This window comes from Staurois parvus, unplaced genomic scaffold, assembly GCF_062004578.1.
Source record: "Staurois parvus isolate SC_StPar_1 unplaced genomic scaffold, SC_StPar_1.0 ptg000205l, whole genome shotgun sequence".
Lineage (NCBI taxonomy): Eukaryota > Metazoa > Chordata > Amphibia > Anura > Ranidae > Staurois > Staurois parvus.
Window position 1 is genome coordinate 10,385,266 of NW_028318001.1, and position 22,766 is coordinate 10,408,031.

Here is a 22,766-nt window from a genome sequence, read left to right on the forward strand (position 1 = left end):
TGTACTTACCTCTACCTGACGGCTGCAGCCTCTGGTGTTTTCCATCAAGGGTCCCACTCTGCAGCAAACTGGCAGGGTACAGACTTTCACACTCTGGCTGTGGCTGTTTTTTTTTGTTTTGTTTTAAGGAAAGGTGTACTATAAGACAAGTGCGATTATCCTTATTTCTCTTTTCCTTAGCCCAACTTAAAGCAGAACTACACTGCATCTGAGCACCACAAAGCAAAAGTGCTATTTCATTCATAGCAAACGCCTCCATCCATCCATGTCTCCATGCTTTATTTTACTGAGAAATCACTTAGAAAAACACCCCCTGGCCATCTGGAGTAAGTGCAGATGTAGCAATTACTTCCTGGAATCCATCTGCCCTTAGCTGAGGCATACATGCAGGAGGGTGTGCTTAGGTGAGGAAACTCCTCCTCCGCTCCTGAAGACTGCTGGGATGTATGACATAATGTGCCCAGGCCTGGAAACCAGGAAGTAACTAAAGAAATGTGAAAAAAACTGTTTAAAATAAGTGAATATGATATACTTTCCTATCTATTTACAAATGCCAGCCATGTAAAGATTCAGAATAGTCAATGTTGATTGAGAGAGTGAAGTTTCACTTTAAGTCGCCTTTCTCACCACTGATGCATACATGTCTCGATCCAATGGTTGTGGCCATTGTTTGTTTACATCCTGGCCATTCTGGTACATTACAGCCCCCATAGATTTCTCTGAGTCTGTCTTCCTTCACCCTCAGTCTTGGGACACAGCCCCATAGAGGTCTAAGGGGCCGTAATGCACAGGAATGGCCAGGATGTAAACACAGTGGCCGTAGCCTTTGGATCGAGGCACATATGCAACTTTGTTGGGGAAGTGTGAGTCGGGTGGGGTTAATGAAAACTCTCAATAACAAAAAGCACATTTGTGTTAACCTCTTCCCGTCCGGCGCATAAACAGCTGGACAGGAGCACTGCCGATGCATCCATTGCCTGTGCACGCTCCCTGGGAGTGCCATGATCTGTGCCCGCTGTGTCCACTGGAACACAGATCGCTGTTGGGGACCGCTATGTGAGGTGCCGATTCATGCGATCACTGATTGGCCAATCAGTGATCACATGTACAGTAGTAAGCAATATGTCAATCCGTGAATGATCACAGAGGTCACATGGCACAAGGCTATTCACAACAGCCTTGTACCATGTGACAAGCTGTGACCAATCACAGCTCTCACAGTATTTCTCAATGGCTGCAGGAATGCAACCAAAGAGAAGGAGAAATTATTGCTTTTACAGCTTTTATGGGTGTAAAAGCAATCAGTGTAAAAAAAATAAATCTTCATCACCCCCCACAAGTAGTACAGTGTCACTATGGTGACTCCGTACTGCTAGGGTGACAGTATGTAAAAAAATATATACATAATCTAAAAAAAATAAAAATGTAAAAACAAATTTTTTTAAATTATATATTTTTTTAATAAACTAATTTGTTTTTGTTTGTTTTTGTTTTTTATCAAAAAGATAGCTGAATACATTTTGGCCAAGATTTATGAAGAAAGATTATTTATTTGCAAAATTTTATAAGAAACACACCAAAATTTTTGGTCTTTTTAATTTTTATAGCAAAATTAAAAATCCCAGTGGTGAATCAATACCACCAACAGAAAGTTTTATCTGTCTAAAAAATGCTAAAAATATCATATGGGTACAGAGTTGCATGACCGCGCAATTGTCATTTAAAGTGTGATAGCACTAAAAGCTGAAAATTGGCCTGGACAGGAAGGGGGTGAAAGTGTCCGGACTTGAAGTGGTTAAAGTACACCTTTTCTTAAAGAACAAAACAGCCACAGCATGAGTGGAAAAACCTGTGTCCTGCCAGCTTGCTGCAGAGCAGGTCCTTTGTTCTTAGTGTGCAAACAGTGATTTTGTATATTCTGAGAATAGTCCGGTAGTTGTAGGGAAGAGGAAGGCTGATTCCAGTATGTTACTTTCTGTTTAGTCTGCACACAAGATGTCCTTCTACTGGATGTGCATTCTGTCCATGCTTCATGGCCACAGTAAAAACTATACTCTGTGGCGGGAACAGTGGGCAGTACCGTGGCCAAATGTGACCCATTCAAGTAAATTGGGCTCAACTGGAAGCTAAACATTTGGCTGGAAAATTCCCAGTCAGCCATCCAAAAAAAAAGGGCAGACTGGAGGTGGATTAGAGCACCTGTCCGTTTTCATTGCAGTCTGTGCCCCCGTTAGGGGAGATTCTCCATCCCTATTTGTCCTGTTTACTATTATCATTGAAAGTAAAAGAAAATCTCAAATTTTTGGTTGTTCCCAGAAAAGTAATAGAGGGGAAATCCAATGAGGACACTTGTTCTGGGGGGCCCCAAGGACTTTCCTTAATTTGCAGGGATTTCCTCTGACTTCCTGTTTGGCTATGGGATAAGAAGTGAATGCAAATCTCTGCATTCTGACAGGGGTTATAACCCTCATTACTCTATCCAAAATGAAAAAAAAAAGGTTTTGCCTGTAGTTCTATTTATACATATACATATACATATAATATGTACAGTCTGGAGGAAAGGGGAGACATGATTGAAACCTTTAAATACATGCTATTGTTCCGCTCTGCCCCTGCGTGGGCGTATCATGAGTTTGTTGTATTATAAAAGCTAAAACTTCTTTTAATAAAAATATTGAAATAGAAACCTTTAAATACATCAAGGGGGTGAATAAGTTTCAGGAGGGCAGTATTTTCAATATTTCCTCCTGGATGCCTGCCAGCCGCTTCTCTACGGCCCTCTAAAAAGCAATCCATCATAGATCCCTTTTCAGGGGAACTAAATAGTGCCACAGGTGGGAACAAGTCCTTATTGTCCAACAATAAACATGACCGTTCTGCCATTTAAAGCTAAAATTACAAAATGAAAAACAGACCATCACAAAGACCAGGCTGCTAATAACCGAGCATGCAAGGAATATACTAGAGCCTCGTGAGCAATAAAGAACACATATCACATATATCTCTGCTCTTAAAATCATTAAGTCAGGTTGTCTGCCAGAGTGTAAAATTGTTTGTCAATGGCAAGCAGCCAACTTGCTGCAATGCCGATGGTGTTGCTGCGCAGGGGTTTGACAGTGAAAAAAGGTAGATCAGACCTTTTAAATCTGCCTAGAAAAGCCTGTTATGGGAAATCATTTGTGTTGGCAGGAGCAGACCATGGTGTCTGTATGATGTTGTTTGAGCTGTTGTGGGGCTCAGAGAAACATTTACCCATTTGTATCTGGCTTGTAATCAGGTGTATCACAGCAGAAAGCAGATATAAAGTTTAGACACCTTTGGGTATTATATGTTTGCTGTAATCTCACCTGGGCAGAATATTTTTTATTATTGGGTTGTTATGGGTTCCTGCACTTTGCTCATTGTTTTTCCCTTATTAAATAACCCCCTCATTACCCCATAAATAATATAATATAATGCTAAGCTGCTATTCACACTGGTGTTTTTTATAGTGTATTTCACTATACCAGACTATGTTCAGCATGCAGAATCCCATTGTTTGTAATTGTGCCTCTTCATATTTAAATGTTCATCGCTTGGATACTTGATACTCTGTGCTCAGAGAAGTACATTTTCTTAGTTTAATACTACATGTTTGGCCCCATAGATTTCAATAGGAGTGACTCTAAAAACGTGACAAGCACATTTATTTTCCCCTGAAGAACTCCTTTCCTCTCCTTGCCCAGTTTAGGAAACAACTCCTGAAGCATGTACACATTATTATTATTATTATTATTATTATTATTATACAGTATTTATAAAGCAAATATGCTTGCAGAACACTGCAAACCCCACTCTCAAAAAAAAAAAGCTTATAGGATAAGTTCACAAAAAAAACCCAACACTTTTTTTTGCAGGTAAAAAAGTGCATTTACTATTTTTATTTATTTGATTTTTTGTAGGAGCCTGGAAAGCATTGCACCATGCCATTCCATTGCACCATGGCCATGCAGGACTCCTACAGACCTCTATATGGGAGCCAGACTCCTACAGACTGTCAGTGTAAGCTGTCTGCCCATATGTTGTTTCACACTGACAGGAAGAATCAATGAACTACCTAAAGTGCTCAACAGTACCCTGGTAGTTCATTGAGAACTACAAGCTGACAGCTGCAAAGGCTGTTGATACATGTAGTTTCCCATTCACAGAACTCTGTGAATGAATAAAACGGCCATGTGTGCGGAGCCCCGCATGGCTGCATTTTTTTTAAATTATGACAGCGAGTAGGGTGGAAAAGATCCTCTGCTTGCTGTCACAATGGGGGATCGGGGGAGAGTGGAGGGGAGGGGTGCGGTGGCCAGTGCTACATGTAACAGGTTACACTCTACATATGGGTGTAACATGTTACAAAAGGTGAACTTATCCTTCAACAATGACCAGCAATATGATGTGCTCTGATGTGATTGCATGATAAACATGGCCATACACTAGTAGATTTTCAAACATTCGTACAGAACATTTGTATGAAAGGTTTTTGCATCAGTACATTCAACTAATGTCTTTCAAAAGTACTTTGTCCATTCAGAGAAAATTCACCAACCCACTCCTTCTACTTTTTACATCACTGCAGTCAAAAGCAAATGTTGATTTTACCTCACTGATCATCAGAAAATCAAAATAACAATGAAAATTTTCAAACAAAATTCTACTAGTGTATGAGCAGCCTAAAGAGGTATTTTACTCCTGTTTAAAAAAAAGTTAAGTCAGCAGCTCCAAATCCTGCAGCTACTGACCTTTAGCAAACAGATACTCACCAGCCCAGGAGTCCAGCTCTGTCTTAACTGAAGAAGATTCTTTGCCGGGATTGGCTTTTTGGCACCGCCATCTTGGATGTGGAAGCCAGATGTGACTTCTTGAGCTCTCACAGCCAGCTCCTCACTGAGCTTTCACAAGATCACAGGGCACTGTCATGCTAGTCCTGCAGCCTCCTGGGATGTGTGACGTGTCCCAGGAGGCTGCGGGAGGGGGGCCAGGCCAAGCTTATGTAACTCTAGCCTAGGCAATAATTGCAGGAGTGGGAATCTGTCCCAAAAGATCTCTGCTCCCAGAAAAAAACAAGTTAAGTTGTTAAGTTCACCTTTGGTAAAAAAACAAAAAACAAATAATAATAATAATAATAATAATAAATGCACATCTTTGTAAAAATTTTTTTTTTTTTCTAGCCTGTAAAGCATTGCACCCGTGATTTGCTGATCAGGGGTGTAATGCTTTACAGGCTCCAAGTTAAAAATTACAGGTGCAAGCTCAAGCTCCTGCAGATTGTCAGTGTAGCGGTCTGCTTGTACCTTGTATGGGCTGGTGGTTACTGAATGAAAGGAAGCATCAATGAACTACCTAGACCGTTCATCAGTGCCCTGGTAGTTCATTGAGAACTGCAAGCCTTCAGCTGAAGTGGCTGATGTAATTGTAGCTCTCCCTTTTTCGGAACTCTGTTGCTGAATGCCGCAGCCTGGTGGGCAGAGCCCCACATGGCCGTTTTTTTTTTTTTTTTTTTAAACTTTTGACAGCTGGTGCTGGGAGAGGATCCCCAGCCCGCTGTCACAACAGGGAATTGGGGAAGGGGGGTGCAGGGTCTGCTGCAATAGTAATATGTTCCAAAAGGTAAACTTATCAATTTCAGGATGGGAGGAGAATAAGCTGGACTTGCACCTTTAAGGCTAGGTTCACATATGTGCGGGGACTTCTTCCCTTCGTGTCCCGGGGCACGGGAGCCCATTCAAATGAATGGGCTCTCATGCCTTCGCAAAACGCAGCCCGCAGATACGCACATATGTGAACCAGGGATAAGTGAAGGTACACTTTTTAAAGTGTTAGCTCACCTGTCTTGCAGCACTGGTGTCCTGGATTCAAATCCCAACCAGGGATGGAGTTTACATGTTCTTGTGTGGGATTCCTCTTTGGTTTCCTCCCACACTCCACAGACATGCCAGTAGGTTAATTAGCTCCGGTCTAAATTAGCCCTCTCATGCATGTGAGATAAGGACCTTAGATTGTAAGCTCTTTTAGGGCAGAGGCTGAGGTGAATGTATAGTATGTAAAGTGCTATATAAATGCCTAGAATAAATAAATCATCAATTAAGTGTACACAGGACAAAGTGACAAGTACTAGACACAAAAGCTGCGTGGCATTCTAGTACAGAGCACTCAAGATCCCCTACGCAACGACACAGCCCTGATATCAAGGCGGGAATCTTTATATTATTTAAAAAGGTTTTTTGCTTATTAAATTTTAATTTGCTCCCAGGCTGTGCTTCAGTAGTACCATTCTAGCAAATGGCTATAATTAGATTAGAAGCCTTCTAAGCGCTGGTGACAATAACAGAGTCTCAGTGAGCATGTGCTGAATTCTACATGCATCTCGTTTCTATTGGCTGCTCATGTTGCTGCTTGCCTCCTTCCGTAGCTTTTTACTGTAATCTTTTTATGCTGCATTAGAGACAGACAGAGGTATTGTGCTCTCGCAGTCAGTGCTAAAGGTGCTCGGAGCGGAGGATAAAAGGGACCCACCAGCCAGCGACATCACTCCAATGCCGGGCGCGGGAGCTTGACTACAGGCGGAGGTCAAATGAGAGGGTATATCTGTCCTTTTCTATAAAATACACTCATGTATGAAATGAATGCTCCGGATCCTGCAATCTGGTTTTATTCATTTGATTTAGATGTATTTTGTAGGAAGAGCCCGGTAGTTGCAGGCTACAGGGAGGCTGCTTCCAGGAGGTTTCTTTGTGTTTTTGGTCTGCATGCAAGATGTCTTTTTACTGTTTGTGCATCCTGTCTTTTAATGGCACATATGTTACGGTTCAGCGCTGTTCGCTTGGATGTGAACTGAACAATTGAATAACACTGCTTTTACTTAGAGGGGAAAGAATAGGTTTAACAGCCTGAGTATGGGATGTTTGCTAATTTACTTCATATGCCATGGATATAAAACTGATCGGTCTTTAAGAACTTTCCAGTAGAAATCACCTTTATCTCTTCACTTTAAACTGTTGTGGAGCAGAGATGTGCACAGGACCCAACATAGATGGCCATGGTGAGGTTTTCTGTCTGCGTCTACAGGTTGTTCTGCTCCACTACATTTATACTTTGCCAACCTTTCTTCTGGTATATGCTATCGGTCCCTTTGGAGCAGTCATGATAGTTATAGATAATTGGTCATAATAAAGAAATAAAAGTGGATTCCTCTACTTTACATTTTGCTCTTTTTATACTGACACTAAGCTCTGGTTTACAGATCACCTTTCCAAAAAAATAAGAAATACACGTGTTTTGGCAGAAAAAAATGTGCATTTATTGTTTTTTTCCCTAAAGAGCCGGGAAAGCATTATACCTGTAATCCGGGGTTCAATATCAGGCTTCTGCAGATAAGCCCCACAGCTTTCTGCCCATACCTCCATATGGGCCAACTGTTTGAAAGCTGCTGGGCTCATTAGCACCCTTGCAATTCATTCAGAACTATAGGCTATCAACCACAGTGACTGACAGTACTTGTAGTTTATTCACAGGCTTTTTTCAAAAAGTGACAGCGGTGCAGGGAGAAGATCCCCTGCCTGCTGTCACACTGAGGGGCAGAACTGGCAGCATGAGCTGGAACATGTTGCATCCTAAAAACAGGTGGAGCATGTAACATGTTCCAAAAGGTGAACTTGGCCTTTAAGAAGTATGCATTTTTAATTCAAAAAGTACCTGCTATTGTGCTCAGCTGCCTCCAAATCTCCAAATTTCTTCTTTTTTTTTTTTTTTTTTGCTGTGAACGGACTTCCTGTTAGACAGTGGTTATGTTTGTTCTTCATGAATTTACTATATGTAGGAATGTAGTCACCCTCTCTTTCTAGTACACATGACCACAACTAATATGAACTGCTTGTTCAAAAAAAATGGAAGTGAGAGGGAAAAGGAGAAGTTCGGGAGCTCATAGAGGACGTTACAAGGGGACAGAAAAACACAGTAAGAAACAATTTCATGAAAAATAGATTACTGGACCATTGAGTAGTGGATGTGTATGAATTATTTTTGAAGAATAAGGACATTGTTTTGTTTTAGTTTAGGATATTGTTTAGTATTGCTTCAAAGTGGTTCTAAAAACAATTTTTTTTACTTTAATGCATTCTATGCAGTAAGGTAAAAAACCTTCTGCATGCAGCAACCCCCCCCCCCCAGCCCCCTCTGCTTACCAGATCTCGAGTCCGATCTCAAGCCAGCGCTGTGCATGAGATCAGTTGCTCTCTCAGCTTTCTCTGTCCTCTTTGGACAGAGAGGTAGCAACGGGAACCATTGGCTCCTGCTGCTGTCAATCACAGCTAGTTAAGAGAGAGTGGAGAACAGAGCCAAGCCACACTTTGTGTGTCAATGGATACACAGAGCATGACTTCAGCGCTAGCATGCACTAATGCCCCTGTAGCAAGCTGCTTGCTTTGTGAACACTCAGCAGGGGAGAGGAGCCATGAGCACCCGGGAAGGAAGGGGACCCGAGGGGAGGAGGATCGGGGCTGCTCTGTACAAAACCATTACACAGAGCAGTAAGTAAAACATATCTGTTATTTTAAAAGAAAATAAATCCCTTTTTAGAATAACTTTAAAAAAAGACTTTTGTGCTGGTAGCCTTGTCTTTCAGTGTCCTTAAATGAGAAGAACAGCCAGAGCTCATTTGGTTGTACTTCTCCTGTGGATCACAGGCGTCCAGGTCGTTCTGCACTCCTGTGACCCATTTTTAGCTGACAGCGGGCTGTCCCTCTCCCCTGGGGAGGGGGGTGTTAGAGCAGAGAGCGGTGACTGACAGTCACCACTCTCTGCTCATGGAGAAATGAGTCTTAATGCCAGTGGGGGACAGTTGCAGCATTGGACTAATGCTGCATCCACCTAGGTAAGTATGATTTCTAAAAGAAAACAAACCCCAACTTCTCTTTTAAGACAACATAACTGAAAAAAACAAAAACTTTTTTTTTGTTATTCCTCATTCACGCTTGCATATAGGACTGTAATGCAGATTCTAGCAGCCAAAATGACAGGTGTTTTGGAGTAACTGCGGCCGCTTATCCTGTACAAAGCAATGACAGCTGTTTTCACATCCTGCAGTTAGGAACATGTTCATCCCTGGACGCAGTCTGTTTGTGTCCAGGGGTAATCATCTGTCCCTAACTACAAGTAATCGGTGGATGTCCAATTACATCCAAACAGCCACAGACAGCTGCAGTCGGCCTGTTATTGCTTTCTGTATGCTGAGTGGCTGCAGTTATTTGCTCACACTTTTTAACCACATTAAAAAAAAAAAAAAAAAAGTAGTGCTGCTCAAATGCCTCCCAATCGTACTCCAGTTGCTTCTCCTTCCACAGCGGGTGCTAGTCCCTCTAGGAGCATGTCTCACTCCATGGAGCAATACCAATAGCAAAATTAGGGGGCGCACTCCACATAGATCAACCACATCTACTGGTAAGCTAACAATTGTTTCAGCTGCAATCCCTGTACCTTGGCCATGCCCCTCTGACACTTTTCATCCTGATTGTGTTTAGTCGTAGAGGTGGCCCACCTCTAGGAATAAGCCCATTCAGGGCAAAACGCATAAGAGGGGCATGGCCAAGGTGCAGGGACTGTAGCTGAAACCATTGTTAGCTTACCAGTGGATGTGGTTGATCTATGTGGTTTGCTTGTAGCATCTGATTCATGCTTCCGAACTTCGCACTACAGCTCTATACTCAAGTGTGAATGGGCTAAGATGATACCACCAGTCTGCTGTAAGCAAGAACAATTATTTCTTCAGTCTGCTGTCTCCCAGTATTCAGACTGAAACATTGTAACCTTGTAGCAAGTCACAAAGTGTGAGACTGCAGCAGGGGCTGATCTGTGTAAGATATGTTCGTGAACACCACTTAAAACTGCACAGGCACCAGGATTTACAAGATCGACCAGTATCTATCCAGGATTCAGATGTTGACACTGAATGCTGCCTGAGCTGGATGATGATGTCCCCTTCTAGAGAAATATGCAGATAAAGGCTTTATTAGGAGAAATGTGATTTCTGAGAAGTAATAAACACCAGTAAATGTAAAGACTTACATATTTGTTGAATGCGTACATAAAAACAAATCTGGTGCTACTTTAGATGTGTTAATGTTTGTTTGTGCAAATGATTTCATTATGGAGAAGATTTAAGTCTGACAAATGGTGTGACTAACACAGAGACATTGACATTATGTGGACAGCCGGCAGCATCATCCAGGAGAAGGATGTCATCACACAAACACATGCTATTAACTGCTCATGTTATACAGAACTTTTCGATGGATTTGTTGAATGCATTTTAATGCGTAACTAGATAAAGGCAGGCCATATAAATATGTGTGTTCAGACGCTTGGTCATGCTGTGGGCTTCCTGCGTCTGATATGTGCTGGTTTTATCCTAATATATATAAACTGATAAATGGCTAGAGGCTTTCATTGTGTACATATTGGTAATGCAAATTCACATACCTCACAGCTCAGAGCCTGTACATATAGTATACAGTCTTCCATTGTAATGACATGACAAGACTCAGATGTAAAAGGCCTTCATGTTAATCCCAATGTATATTTTAAAATTATTGGTATTAAACTCAAAAGCAAACATTTATCAGATTGCAGCTTATCAATTCATAGATGTGCTGGCTGCATTTGTTTTCTTTTTAGGCTTTATTTTCTATTTTCATCTAGTGTTCCAGCCAGTAACTTTTTTTTGTCAAAAGCTCAAGCTCTCCAACAGAATGTATCAGTTTTCATGGATAAAACAAACCATTTACCACTGGCAAGGGTGCTTAAAATGATTAGCTTTTATTTACTCATGTAAAACTTTCATCCCAAAAAGAAATATAAAATGTTTGCTGTAACTGATCATACAGTGAGAGCTGGAGTTTGGCTTCAGTTTATTTTATTCAAATCTTCTAATACATTTAAAGTGGTATTAAAAGTTCAGATTAAAACAAAACAAACACGTTATACTTACCTGCTCTGTGTAATGGTTTTGCACAGAGCAGCCCCAATCCTCTTCTTCTTGCTTTCCTGGCTCCTCCCCCTTGACCAGTACCCCAGTAGCAAGCCAGTTGCTATGGGGGCACTGGTGCACACTCACTCTCCGACCCAGCTCTATGTGTCTATAAGACACATAGAGCAATGGCTCATACCTGCCCCTTGCTCTCTCCTCATTGACTCCCTGGCTGTGATTGACAACAATGGGAGCCAATGGCTCCCGCTGCTGTCCCAGCCAGCGAGGAGAGGGGGTCCCGGGACAGCCGAGGCTCTCGTGCACACTCCCTGGATCGAGAGGGGGCTCAGGTATGTATTGGGAAAACACAGCAAACTCTGTACTCCTGCGCTTGGGGATGGACTCAGCAAAGGCTATGGTAACAATTCAGATGTCCTGGAAAATGTACTCCGTGCTGCCCTCAACGGACCGGGGTAGTCCAAAGTCAGTGGATACAAAGAAAACAAACAGAGAGCGCACCAGCCTAGTGCATTATCGTAAAAAATATTTATTAAAAGGATAAAAAGCAAGTATCATACTCACAATTGACATACAGGACAAAGGCACATCACAATAAACAGTGTCCAATCCACACTGAATATAAATGGAACCCTGGACTTCCAACGCGTTTCGAGGAGTCAGCCTCTTCCTCAGAGCCAACAAACTGAGAGTGTAAGGGACCGCCCGGCGGTACCACTAGCACTCCACTGATCAGGCGTCCCCAGCGTACGGAGTCTAAGCCCCAGAGTACTTGTTCACCAGAACCCCTGATGGTGGGGATGGACTTGGAGCACCCCGGGACCAGGTCGTGACTACTGAGGATACCCGTCAGTGGTAGGGGTATTCGCCAGGGGCTCCCACGGGAGAGAGCCAGATATGAGGAGGTCTGGAGACCCGTTGAGAGGGATGGATGGATGGCTGAGCAAGTGCAAAGTCAGGCAGGCTGGGTCGGTAACTATGGGGACGGTGCGGTACAAGGCAGCGGGCAGAGAATAGTCGGGTCACACGCCAGGTCAGCAACAGCAGGTCAGGTCCAATAGGGGGCATCCAGGAGAGAGGTCAGGCAAGCAAGGGTCAAGACAGGAGAAAACAGCAAGGTCAGGGCACAATCCGGGTCAGCAACTCACTGTTCACAGGTTGACAGGATACAAGGAGACCAGAAGGCACTGAATGACAGCTCAGGGCCATTTAAATATCCCGCCCTGCGCTGTCATTGGTGCCAGGCGCGCGCCCGTGGTCTCTACTGCGCATGCGCAAACTCGATTGCCGCGGTCGGCCAGGTCCCAGTGCCCGCGTCCCTGCACAGGGCGGTGCACTGCACCTGCACCGAGCCCAGCGCTGCGGCGATCCCCGACAGAGAGGCTGTGGGGGAGCAGTACACAGAAGGATTTTCACCTTCATGCATAGAATGCATGAAGGAGAAATACTACTGCCTTTACAAACACGTTAACACTCTCTTCCCTCCCAGATTAACCATGCTGCTACCTTCTGTGGTCATTCATACATAGTGGGGGCACTCTAATACAGAAGGTGTGTTACTGGCCAGATCAGCAGGTGAAAACCAAAGGAAAAGAAAACAAATGCAGCCACTACATCTAATGATTGGTACGCTGCAGTATAAAACACATTTGGTTTTGGGTTTAATAGCGCTAGAAGGGACATATTTTAGAACAGACCTCCTGCTTAGACTTTTGCTGTTTTCTGAAGCAGTCTATCCTTTTTCTTTTAAAAAAAGGTGTCTGTAGTTTTTAATTGCATACACTGGCAGTAGTTTTATTCACAGCAGCACATGCTGGGCTCCCTGCAGTTTAATGCGGCACTCTTATGGTGTTTTATTGTTCCTCTCGCTTGTGACAATTGAAAACTCTAGTGGCTTTCTGAGTAGTTTGTTTCATCCCAACAGTTGTTCAAAAAGGGTGCTGACTGCTGTGTCTGATATATATATAGATAGCCACTAGTGGGAGAGTCGACACATCTTTGTATGAAATACACTGATGAAAATATAAACACAGTATGCAAGTACAAATGATTCAATTCAAATAAGAAAGTTACCTTCAATTTACCATAATTATTTATTAAAATAGGTTCTTGGTCGTATCCAGTAATATAAACTGGTTGTAATCTTCTATAACTTTTTGTTGTGTTTTTATTTATTAGTGCTGGACAGAGGCATAACTACAGATCATGGGGCCCAATAGGAAGGTTTTATTTGGGCCTGCGGTCCCTACTGTCATTGATTTTAATATAAAGTACTGTATGTCTATATCAGGTATAGGTAGGAGATGGGCTGTCAGCATAGTCAGTATATCACTAGAAGCCAGAACAGTGTATGGAAGTTGTCAGGGAAGAGCGGGGCATCAGTTCATGGAATAAACGTTTAACCTTCATTTTCCAGCTCCCTATTCTGTCCCCATTGCCCTTCCCTCAGCCTTTTTAGCATCTCCGATATCAGGGCCACAGTGTAAAGTCTACACAATCCCACCTCTTCTACCATTACTGCAATCAAATGCAGAAAGCAGTGGCCTCTGTTAAAAATGAAAAATTGGGTGCAAGACACTTTTCACACGGAGCAGACTAAGCCTGCAATCTGATGGCTCAGCGGAGATCTGCCTGTGATCCCCACTGAGCAGGCAGATGACAGGTTAGTGTCCATTCCGCATATGCTGAGTAGACACGGATACAGCCCACTGTCCTCTGTGGGCGGTCGGATCTAAATGGACCGTTTGTCCATTTACACTCGACTGCCATCCGATCCACTGAATGGAGGGGAAACGGATCCCCATCCTTCTGTTTTTATCAGATTGGATGTAGGCAGGTGTAAACGGACACATGTCTGTTTACACCCACCGTTTCATAGAGGAGAATGGAGGTTCCGATCGGGTCTGCCTGAAAAACTGACAGGCGGATTCAGTCAGAACGATTATGTGGAGAGGCCTTAAACTAGCAATATTAATGATTATTACAAAATGTTGCGTTGTATATTCTGCATTCTATTCTGACATAATTGTTAGTAAACCTGTGCACAATTACTCTATAACCATAATACAAACGTCTTTCAACTATAGCTTTATCTTAATCATACAGTACAGGGCACAGGTTGACTATTCATACACCATGGGTTATAGGCTGCTACCTTCAGGTGATTGGACACTGGCAAGCTTTTGAGAATTTGCCCCCTGGCTATCCCCCTATACAACCCAACAGCAGTTTTTTGCTAGTATCCTAGGGTGATGGATCTCTTCTTCCTTATGAAGAAATCACTCCTAAAGTGGTTCTGGTGCCTTCAAATATTTTTCCCCCCTAATGCATTCTCTGCATTAAGGTAAAAAAAACTTCTTTGCCACAGCCCCCTTCCCCCCATACTTGCCTAAGCCTGATCTCGATCCAGCACTGTGCCCAAGAGCTGCTTCTCTCTCCCTTCTCACAGGGCAAATTGATAGCTGCGGGAGCCATTGGCTCTTGCCGCTGTCAATTAAAATTGTGACAAAGGAGCAGGGTTCGGGGCTGAGCTGCCATGTCTGTGTCTATAGACATAGGCAGCGCAGCTTGGAATGGTGTTCTCCCCTAGAAAGCTGCTTCCTACGCGGGCACTCGCCAAAGAGGTGGGACCAGGAGTGCTGGCAGGGGACACCAGAAGAGAAGGATTGGGGCTGCTCTGTGCAAAACCATTTCACAGAACAGGTAAGTATGACATGTTTTATTATTTTTTTTTAAAATGGGGGTTTACAATCACTTTACTTGGTTTAGTTTGTTATTTTAAGTTTAGATTCTTCTATCAAATCTTCAGTCAACTCTTCCCTTTCTTTTAATACCACAATAGAAGTCATGCATTGGGATCTGTGCAAGCTCCGTAAAACCTTTTGAACCATACTTGGACCCCATGCTGTGTGGACAACCTGTAATATTGCTTCAGGCACCAGATTTGACTGCAAGAATATGCTATTAGAGGTAGAATGCAGTTTTCAAAACTACTTTTCCACCTGTACAGGCAGCCAAGAGACCTACTGCTCTTGCGCACATTGCTGGACCAAATTCGGGCTCAGGTAAGTGTAAGGGGGGCTTGGGTTTACCTTTAGAAGCACTTTATTTAAAGTGGTTGTAAAGGCTCAAGGTTTTTACCTTCATGCAATCTATGCATGAAGGTAAAAAAAATCCCCCACAGCCCCCCTTACTACTCCCCTAAGCCCCCTCTCGATCCAGCAATGTGCATTGGAGTCTAGGCTATCCCGGGACTCCCTCTTCTTATTGGCTGAGACAGAAGAAAGAGCCATTGGCTCCCACCATTGTCAATCACAGCCAGTGAGCCAAAGAGAAGAGAGAGGTGCAGGGCCAAGCTGTGGCTCCGTGTGTGAATGGACACAAGGAGCAGCGGGTGCCCCCATAGTGAGCTGCTTGCTGTGGCGGCACCCGACAGAAGGGAAGGGCCAGAAGAGCCTTTGGGGAACCCGAGAAGAGGAGGATCCAGGCTTCTCTGTGCAAAACCACTAGACTTCGCAGGTAAGTAGAGACATATGTTATTTTTTCTTAAAAAAAAAACCTGAGGGTGGTAGACCCAGAAAGGGATAGGCACCTGAGATATCAGTGTGAATGATAAATATGACGATTGGACTCTTTTGAATGGAATGAATTGTGGTAGTAGTTGTATATGATGCCATTATTTGCAGTGACTAATTCCCATTTAAAAAACCAGCAAGGAGCAGAAGTAAAGAGTGCAGACTGGAAGTATTGAGCTAACAAAATTAGGAGCCATATACTGGTAAGGACAGCATTGTGGTAAATGTCATTAACACATAACACTTACCTCCTGCTGCTTTTTTGCAAAGATATATTGTGGAGCTCTCCTTTAAGGGAATTGACCAGCAGTGTAAGTAAGTGACCCATAACAATCAATTGCTAATTCTTTTACTGATCGAACTTTGCTATACTAAAATCTGGCTCCTATGAGTTATTGCCAATGACCACTGACTTATTGAATAAGCCCATTATTCTAAATGAAAAGCATGAACCATATGACAAAATTGTGGCGGCTGGATTGATCCAGAGCCTGCCCTTTGACATTGCTGTCATTCTTCTTTGTAATCTGAAATCGTATTGTTATGTTCTCCATTGACAATCATTTTAGGCAAAGTCAGATTTTAAAGGAAATATGTAGGCTGCTGTCGGTGAACTTTGTGCTAAACAATGTTAATTGTCTGACTGTTATACTGATAAAGGCTTCAGTACTAAGTAACTTACCCAGAACAAGTATGCAGATCAGGAGGCCCAACTTGCCCTCTGACTTTTCTACCTGCATGTTTGTCCTGTGTCATTGACTTCGAAAGTATTGATGTTACAGTGAGCCAAGCAGCTAGCATTTTCAGCAAAGGCAAACTTTGCAGTTCTCTCAGTACAAATTTCCTTTAATTTTTATTGATGTGTATTCTGTTTTACAATGTTGTTGGCTGCAATTTTATTCCATTGAAGCATGCTATATACCTGCATAGTCATTGGTTGTCTAAACAGATTGCCAAAACTTTGAAGCAAGGCAGGCCATAGAGGATGAGATTTTCTTTCCTGCAACCACGGGTTGCAGGAAAGAAAATCACTTGATTCCCCCTTCAACACAGTTGGTATTAATGGGGATTCCCTCCCACAGTGCTATTCTGTGCTGCTGACAGGGAGATTTCCCGGCCAGCAGAACACAATGAATATTGCTAGCGGCTATAGACACCAGCAGTAATCAAGCGTAAAAAAAATCCATCAGGCTGGTTGTAGCCAAGTCAATTGATGGATAGATTTGGGTATAACCAGCATGCATATATGGGTCAAATCTCGGCTGGTCTGTGCTGGATCCATCTATGGCTAGATTAATTTGCTTGAAAATGGATGAATCTGAATGCTGAATCCATCTATGGCTGGATTAACTTTGTTTGAAAATGGATGAGTCTGAGACTGAACTGTTGTTTTGGATGACCTTGGGGGAATGGATGGGTATCCTTATAGCAGGTTTGATTGTGGAAAATATATTAAGTAACTAAACCCCTCAAGATACTTCCTCTACTAACCATTTGAAACTGTTGTGTTCGTCAGCAATTATAGTGCACACTTTACGAATACATAGAGTAGGTATTATTATGTGACTGAGATTCTTCTATTAAAGAGAACTGAACTTTGGAAGCTGTGACAAAAAAATGTCAGGTAGAGGGTAAATAACTAGGCATCACTATTGCATGCGGTCTCCATGCAGCTGATCTTCCCCTATTAAAGACTAGCCATTTCTGGTTCCACACTGTCTCTCTATGTATAGGTGGCCATCTTGGTAGAGGCAGGGCTTTTCTTCATCATATCAGAGCCTTCAGTAATGGGAACATTGAGTGGCACAGTCAAGATATCAGGAAAGCTCTCTCCAAGTCTCCTGAGACCAACAGTCAAAGGCAACAGTACCTTCAATTTCACTATGCAGACATACAACTCTGAGGCTGTAGGTACAGACATGCACTGCTATTTGTAAGAAGGAATTTAAGACTAAATGTACATTTTCAGGGCACTGCTGATTATTACATTATATAAAATTTTCTATACCAGGTGGAAAATCTTCACTTTTTCAGTCAGGTCCAATTTAAAGCGTTTTAGGGGTTTTCCACCTTTTATCTTTAAGTAAAAGATGAACACAACAGGACCCAGCAGCAAGGTACTTTCATCATTTTGCATTTGCAGATGGACAATGAATCCATTCCACTGATGCAAAACTGTTAGAGAGAGTTTTTCTCATTAGCAAAAAACAGAAAACCCCTTTAATATAATCTTACGTTGTCATCTACATAAAAACTGCAGTTTGCATATATAACAATGCTGGTTTAACGCTTGCTGATGGCCCAACTCATCCCATAAAAAAATGTATGGGGTCTTCAGATTATTAGCTATGGCATTCCTTTTCTTTGTTTTTGTTTTTTTTTTTTTTTTAGGTTACCAGAACTTTTCTTAACTTACATTTAGAGCAATAAAGCAAAGCTTTGTTGAAAACAAACCCCAGATAACCCTCAGTTTTATAGAAGGAACCGTATCCCTCAAGGTAACATTTTCTGAAAATGCTAGTTGCCTTGCTGTCATGTTAACCCAAACTCACTGACTGAACATGCATCTCTGGAATTTTGACTATACTCTTCATTTTTTGCATGCTTGCTCGTGTTGATTGATTTATAAAATACTGTGGTCCGAAACAGTAATGCACCTATTGTTTTTTAGAAGGAGATCAGAAATGATGGCCCATTTTTTTTTAGTAAAGGTTTCCTTTAATTTACTTTCATTGCTCCTGTTCTTTTATGAGTTTTTTGAGGTTTTGGTGTAAGAAACCTGACACAAACCGGGTCAATTCAAGCTGAGTATGTATTACCTATATAATAGATTATTTAAAGGTAAAACGGCACGCCAGAGTGATCTGATTATATATAAGCAAGTTTATATGCAAATCTTAACTGTTCCTGTAAACGTCAAGCTTGACCCTGCCTCACGCTCCTGTCAGGCTCCTTTTGGTTAGTGAGGACCTAGATAACATTGAAGGAGTAATGGGAAGGCTGAAAAACTGGCTCAGGTCAGGGCCATGGTTAAGCAAATCTGCCTTAATCTGTAGAAAATGTTTGTGAACATGCTTTATATGTACATTTTATTCATACTTGTGAATGAGGCCATTAGCGATTACATGCGGGAGACCCAGTGGGGGTTCCCTGCGAATAGCTCTAGGGGTGAAACCCAACTGAAAAAAAATGGGAGGCTGACCATGGTTGTGAATAGCTGCCAGAGCGGTCAGCCTTCCAGTGTTCAGTGGGGCTTCTACCCACAGCTATTCGCAGGGAACCCCCACTGGGTATCCTGCATGTAATCATTATAGGCCCCAGTCGCAAGTGTGATTGGGATCTTTAAAATATGCTACTAAAATACACTACTCAAAAAATTTAAAGGAACTCTTTGAAAATACATCAAATCTCAATGGGGAAACATATCATGCTGGATATCTATACTCATATGGAATTTTAGGAATGTAAGGATGCCCAATCGTTTGATGGAAATTAAAATTATCAACCTACAGAGGACTGAATTCAAAGACACCCCGAAAATCAAAATGAAAAAAAATAATGCAGCAGGCTAGTCCATTTTGCTGACATTTCATTGCAGCAACTCAAAATGATACTCATTAGTTTGTACAGCCCTCACGTGCTTGTATGCATGCCTGACAATGTCGGGGCATGCTCCTAATGAGACGACAGATGACGTATCCTGTGTCCTGAAGTATTTTCTCGCAGATCTGGACCAGGGCATCACTGAGCTGCTGGACAGTCTGAGATGCAACATGGTGGTGCTGGATGGACCGAAACATGATATCCCAGAGGTGTTCTATTGGATTTAGGACAGGTGAGCATGGGGGCCATTCAAATCAATTCCTTCATCCTCCAGGAACTGCCTGCATACTCTTGCCACATGAGACCGTGCATTGCACCAGGAGGAACCCGATACCTAATGGCAGTCAGTGTGTCATTGTCTATCCTGTAGATGCCTCCCCAGAGCATCACTGGCCCACCACCAAAATGGTCATGCTAAGCGATGTTACAGGCAGCATAACATTCTCCATGGCTTCTCCAGAACCTTTCATGTCTGTCACGTACTCAGGGTAAACCTGCTCTCATCTGTGAAAAGCACAGGGTGGCGGACAGTGAGCACAGGGCTCACTAGAGGACATCGGGCCCTCAGGAAGTCTGTTTCTGATTGGTCACATTCACACCAGTGGCCTGCTGGAGGTCTTTTTGTAGGGCACTGGCAGTGGTCATTCTGATCCTCCTTGCACAAAGGAGCAGATACCAGTGCTGCTGATGGGTTAAGGACTCTCTACAGCCCTGTCAAGCTCTCCCAGAATAACTGCCTGTCTCCTGGAATCTCCTCCATGCTCTTGAGGCTGTGCTTGGAGATACAGCAAACCTTCTGGCAATGACACGTATTGAAGTGCCATCCTGGAGGAGTTGGACAGCCTGTGCAACCTCTGTAGGGTTCATGCTACCAGTAGTGACACTGAATCTAGCCAAATGCAAAACTTAGTGAGAAATAGTCAGAAAAGATGAATATGGAAAACAAATATCAGTGGCCTCCACCTGTATAACCTTTCCTGTTTTGGGGATTGTTTTATTGCTGCCCATCTAGTGCACCTGTTGTTAATTTCATTAACACCAAAGCAGCTGAAACTGATTAACAACCCCTTCTGCTACTTAACTGACCAGGATCATTATCCCAGGAGTTTAATTGACTTGATGCTATACTCCTGATTAAAAAGTATTCCTTAAATTTTTTCTGAATTGTGAATTAAGAAAACATCTGAAAACTTGCAAATTTAGCAAGAGAAAATAGTAAGGAACAACTATAGAACTTTCTCTTCTGTTAGACCTGAAGGTGAGACACTTTCAATTGGACATTTAATCATGGTTCATTGACTCTTACTTGTATAATGCTTATTAACATAATTCCTTTACATTTTCCAGAAGGCCCCATCATAAATAATGTTATCAACTTATATTCTACAATGAAGAATGAGGGGACAGAGATGCAACTCTGTATGAGTCATTGAGCTGTCATTGTCTCAGCTTTTTATTGAAGCAAATTAAGGATCTGCATATTTTAATAACATACTAGGGTGCACGTATGCTTATCTTTCTGCCAACTAAACACTGTAGGAAGTTTAGAACTTAGTCTAAATGTCCTGGTTCCAGCTAAAATTCTAACCACTCTAGACACAGACTAGAGGGGCACTATATGTATAACAGGTGGGCACCCCTTATTATGACTTAGCCTATTAGTGCCCAGCTTGTGATTTTTGCCCTGCATATGGTTTCTTTCGATATGTTAATACAGCCTTTCTCAACCAGGGTGCCTTCAGGCTTCTTCAGGGATGCCTTGGCAAAATGCCCAAAAATTGTATACAAGCCAGCAGGTGGATCAATCCTGCCTTTTAGTACACAAAGCCACAGGTTTTCATTGTGCACTTTTATGACCTTCTAAGTGCCTGCATCCTAACAACCAATGATATCGTTAGTTGATAAGGAAGACATGGGGTGCATGCACATCATCCTTGTCTGCCCCTCTTCGTCACAACTGGAGTCATATTAGCAGAGTGAGGAAGAGAAACAGAGTGACACACTGTTATTCTAGTCGGTACCAGTTTGCAAGGTGTATTTGCTTGGAAGAGTAAATCGCCTCTAACGTTGGGTGTACTGGATGTGGGTAGAATAGTTTCCAGCTGAAGCCCACTGTTGGCTGATGTTACTCAGTCAGTTGAGGCTGGGAAAAGATCCTGACTTTAAAGTCAGGATCCATCCCAGAGTCTGGAGTGGCACCTGGCTCCGCCTCTCAGCGAGCCACTGAGAGCCTGAGCCAGCTGCTCCCTCCACAGCTTAGCGCTCCAGTGGGGGAGGGGGGCAGAGCAGACTTCGGTGACTGACTGTCACTGCTCTCTGCTCACTGCAGTGGTTAGAACTCAGCGATCATGTGATTGATGGCTTCTCACCCTTAGAGCCAGCGGGGGACAGATGCTGCACCCACCCTAGGTAAGTATAATTTGGGGGGAAAAAACACTACTTTATCAAAAAAAGAAAAAGTTTTAACTTTAGAAATTCTCCAAGCACTCCAAGAGCCTTAGTCAACACTGTCCAAAAGAGAATGGCCGTACTATCCATTAGGATACTTGATACTAGCTAGGTCCTCATTGGAGGACAAATTGTTTCTTCCAGGCTTTAGAAATAGCCTGTTTTGGCGCTAACATAATGTACATCACCAGTTTGAATTGGAGTTTAGTAAAATCTTGTGGTGTAAGGTATAATTGGCCATACTATTTTTTGTACAGAAGACACATAGCACTGGAATTCTGGCCAGTAATGGAATTCTCCTTGTTCGGCACAGCACTTTAATGACTGGGGACTAGAAGTATAGCGATATATGACAGTGCTAGAAAACGCCCAACATAGCAGAAGACCTTTCATATGTGTACTAAAAATTTTAAAAATGATGCAAAAGCATTTTCACTTTAGTTTCCTTTTTCCCTCCCTTATAGACTTCCATAGAGACAGCTGCCAGCATTATCAAGAGGCCTTTAGGAGGTGAATGTAAACTAGTACTAGAAGAAGGCAGGAGCTAAAAAAGCTGACTCTCCTCTTAAAAATGCTATTTTGGATGACTGTTAATGCTGACTGAATAGCTTTACTACTAGTCTGTGACACAGTAAAAGGTTGCATATCTGAAGAGTCCTTGTCTGCATATTGTTTCAGATCAGGGAAACGGAATTATTGAAGCCAGGGAAAGCTTGCCAACTAGCATTGATCAAGAGATCCACAATGGCAGGTTTGCCTTAAAGCCCTAATGCCCCTTTGGAATTGGGCAGTGCTGAAAATTAATAACGGTGCAAACATCAGGGAGATTGGTAGTTTCACCACCAGAATTGAATTGTTCTGTACTTGGGGTGGGGGGGGGGTACATAATTTATGTCATTCTCATGATATCAGCTCTGATTTGAGTAGGAGTGTGTTTATTAAAGTGGACCTTCACTCTAAAGTAACTTTCTCTCCCCCTCCCTTGCATTTGGATGTGCTTTTCCCACTCGTGCACAAGGAATGCTGTTATGGAAGTTCAGAAACGTTGCTGTGGAAATCTCATGAATGTGCTGCGATGTGCCAGAGGACTCTGCCAGGACCTGAGGGCCAGGCAGAATCCTTTGGGACAT

General features: G+C 42.6%; 1 protein-coding gene across 3 annotated transcripts in view; it reads left to right on the forward strand.

Annotated features, from left to right (window-relative positions):
- FAM110B (family with sequence similarity 110 member B) overlaps positions 1–22,766 on the forward strand; it is a 205,348-nt gene that overhangs the window by 101,505 nt on the left and 81,077 nt on the right. The window contains exon 1 of one of the 3 annotated variants that reach the window (XM_089678474.1): positions 6,459–6,612. The exons of the other annotated variants lie outside the window; for them this stretch is intronic. The gene's annotated coding sequence lies outside the window, so the exon portion shown is untranslated. Of the gene's footprint in view, positions 1–6,458; positions 6,613–22,766 lie in introns of those variants that run through there. 3 annotated transcript variants of the gene reach the window in all.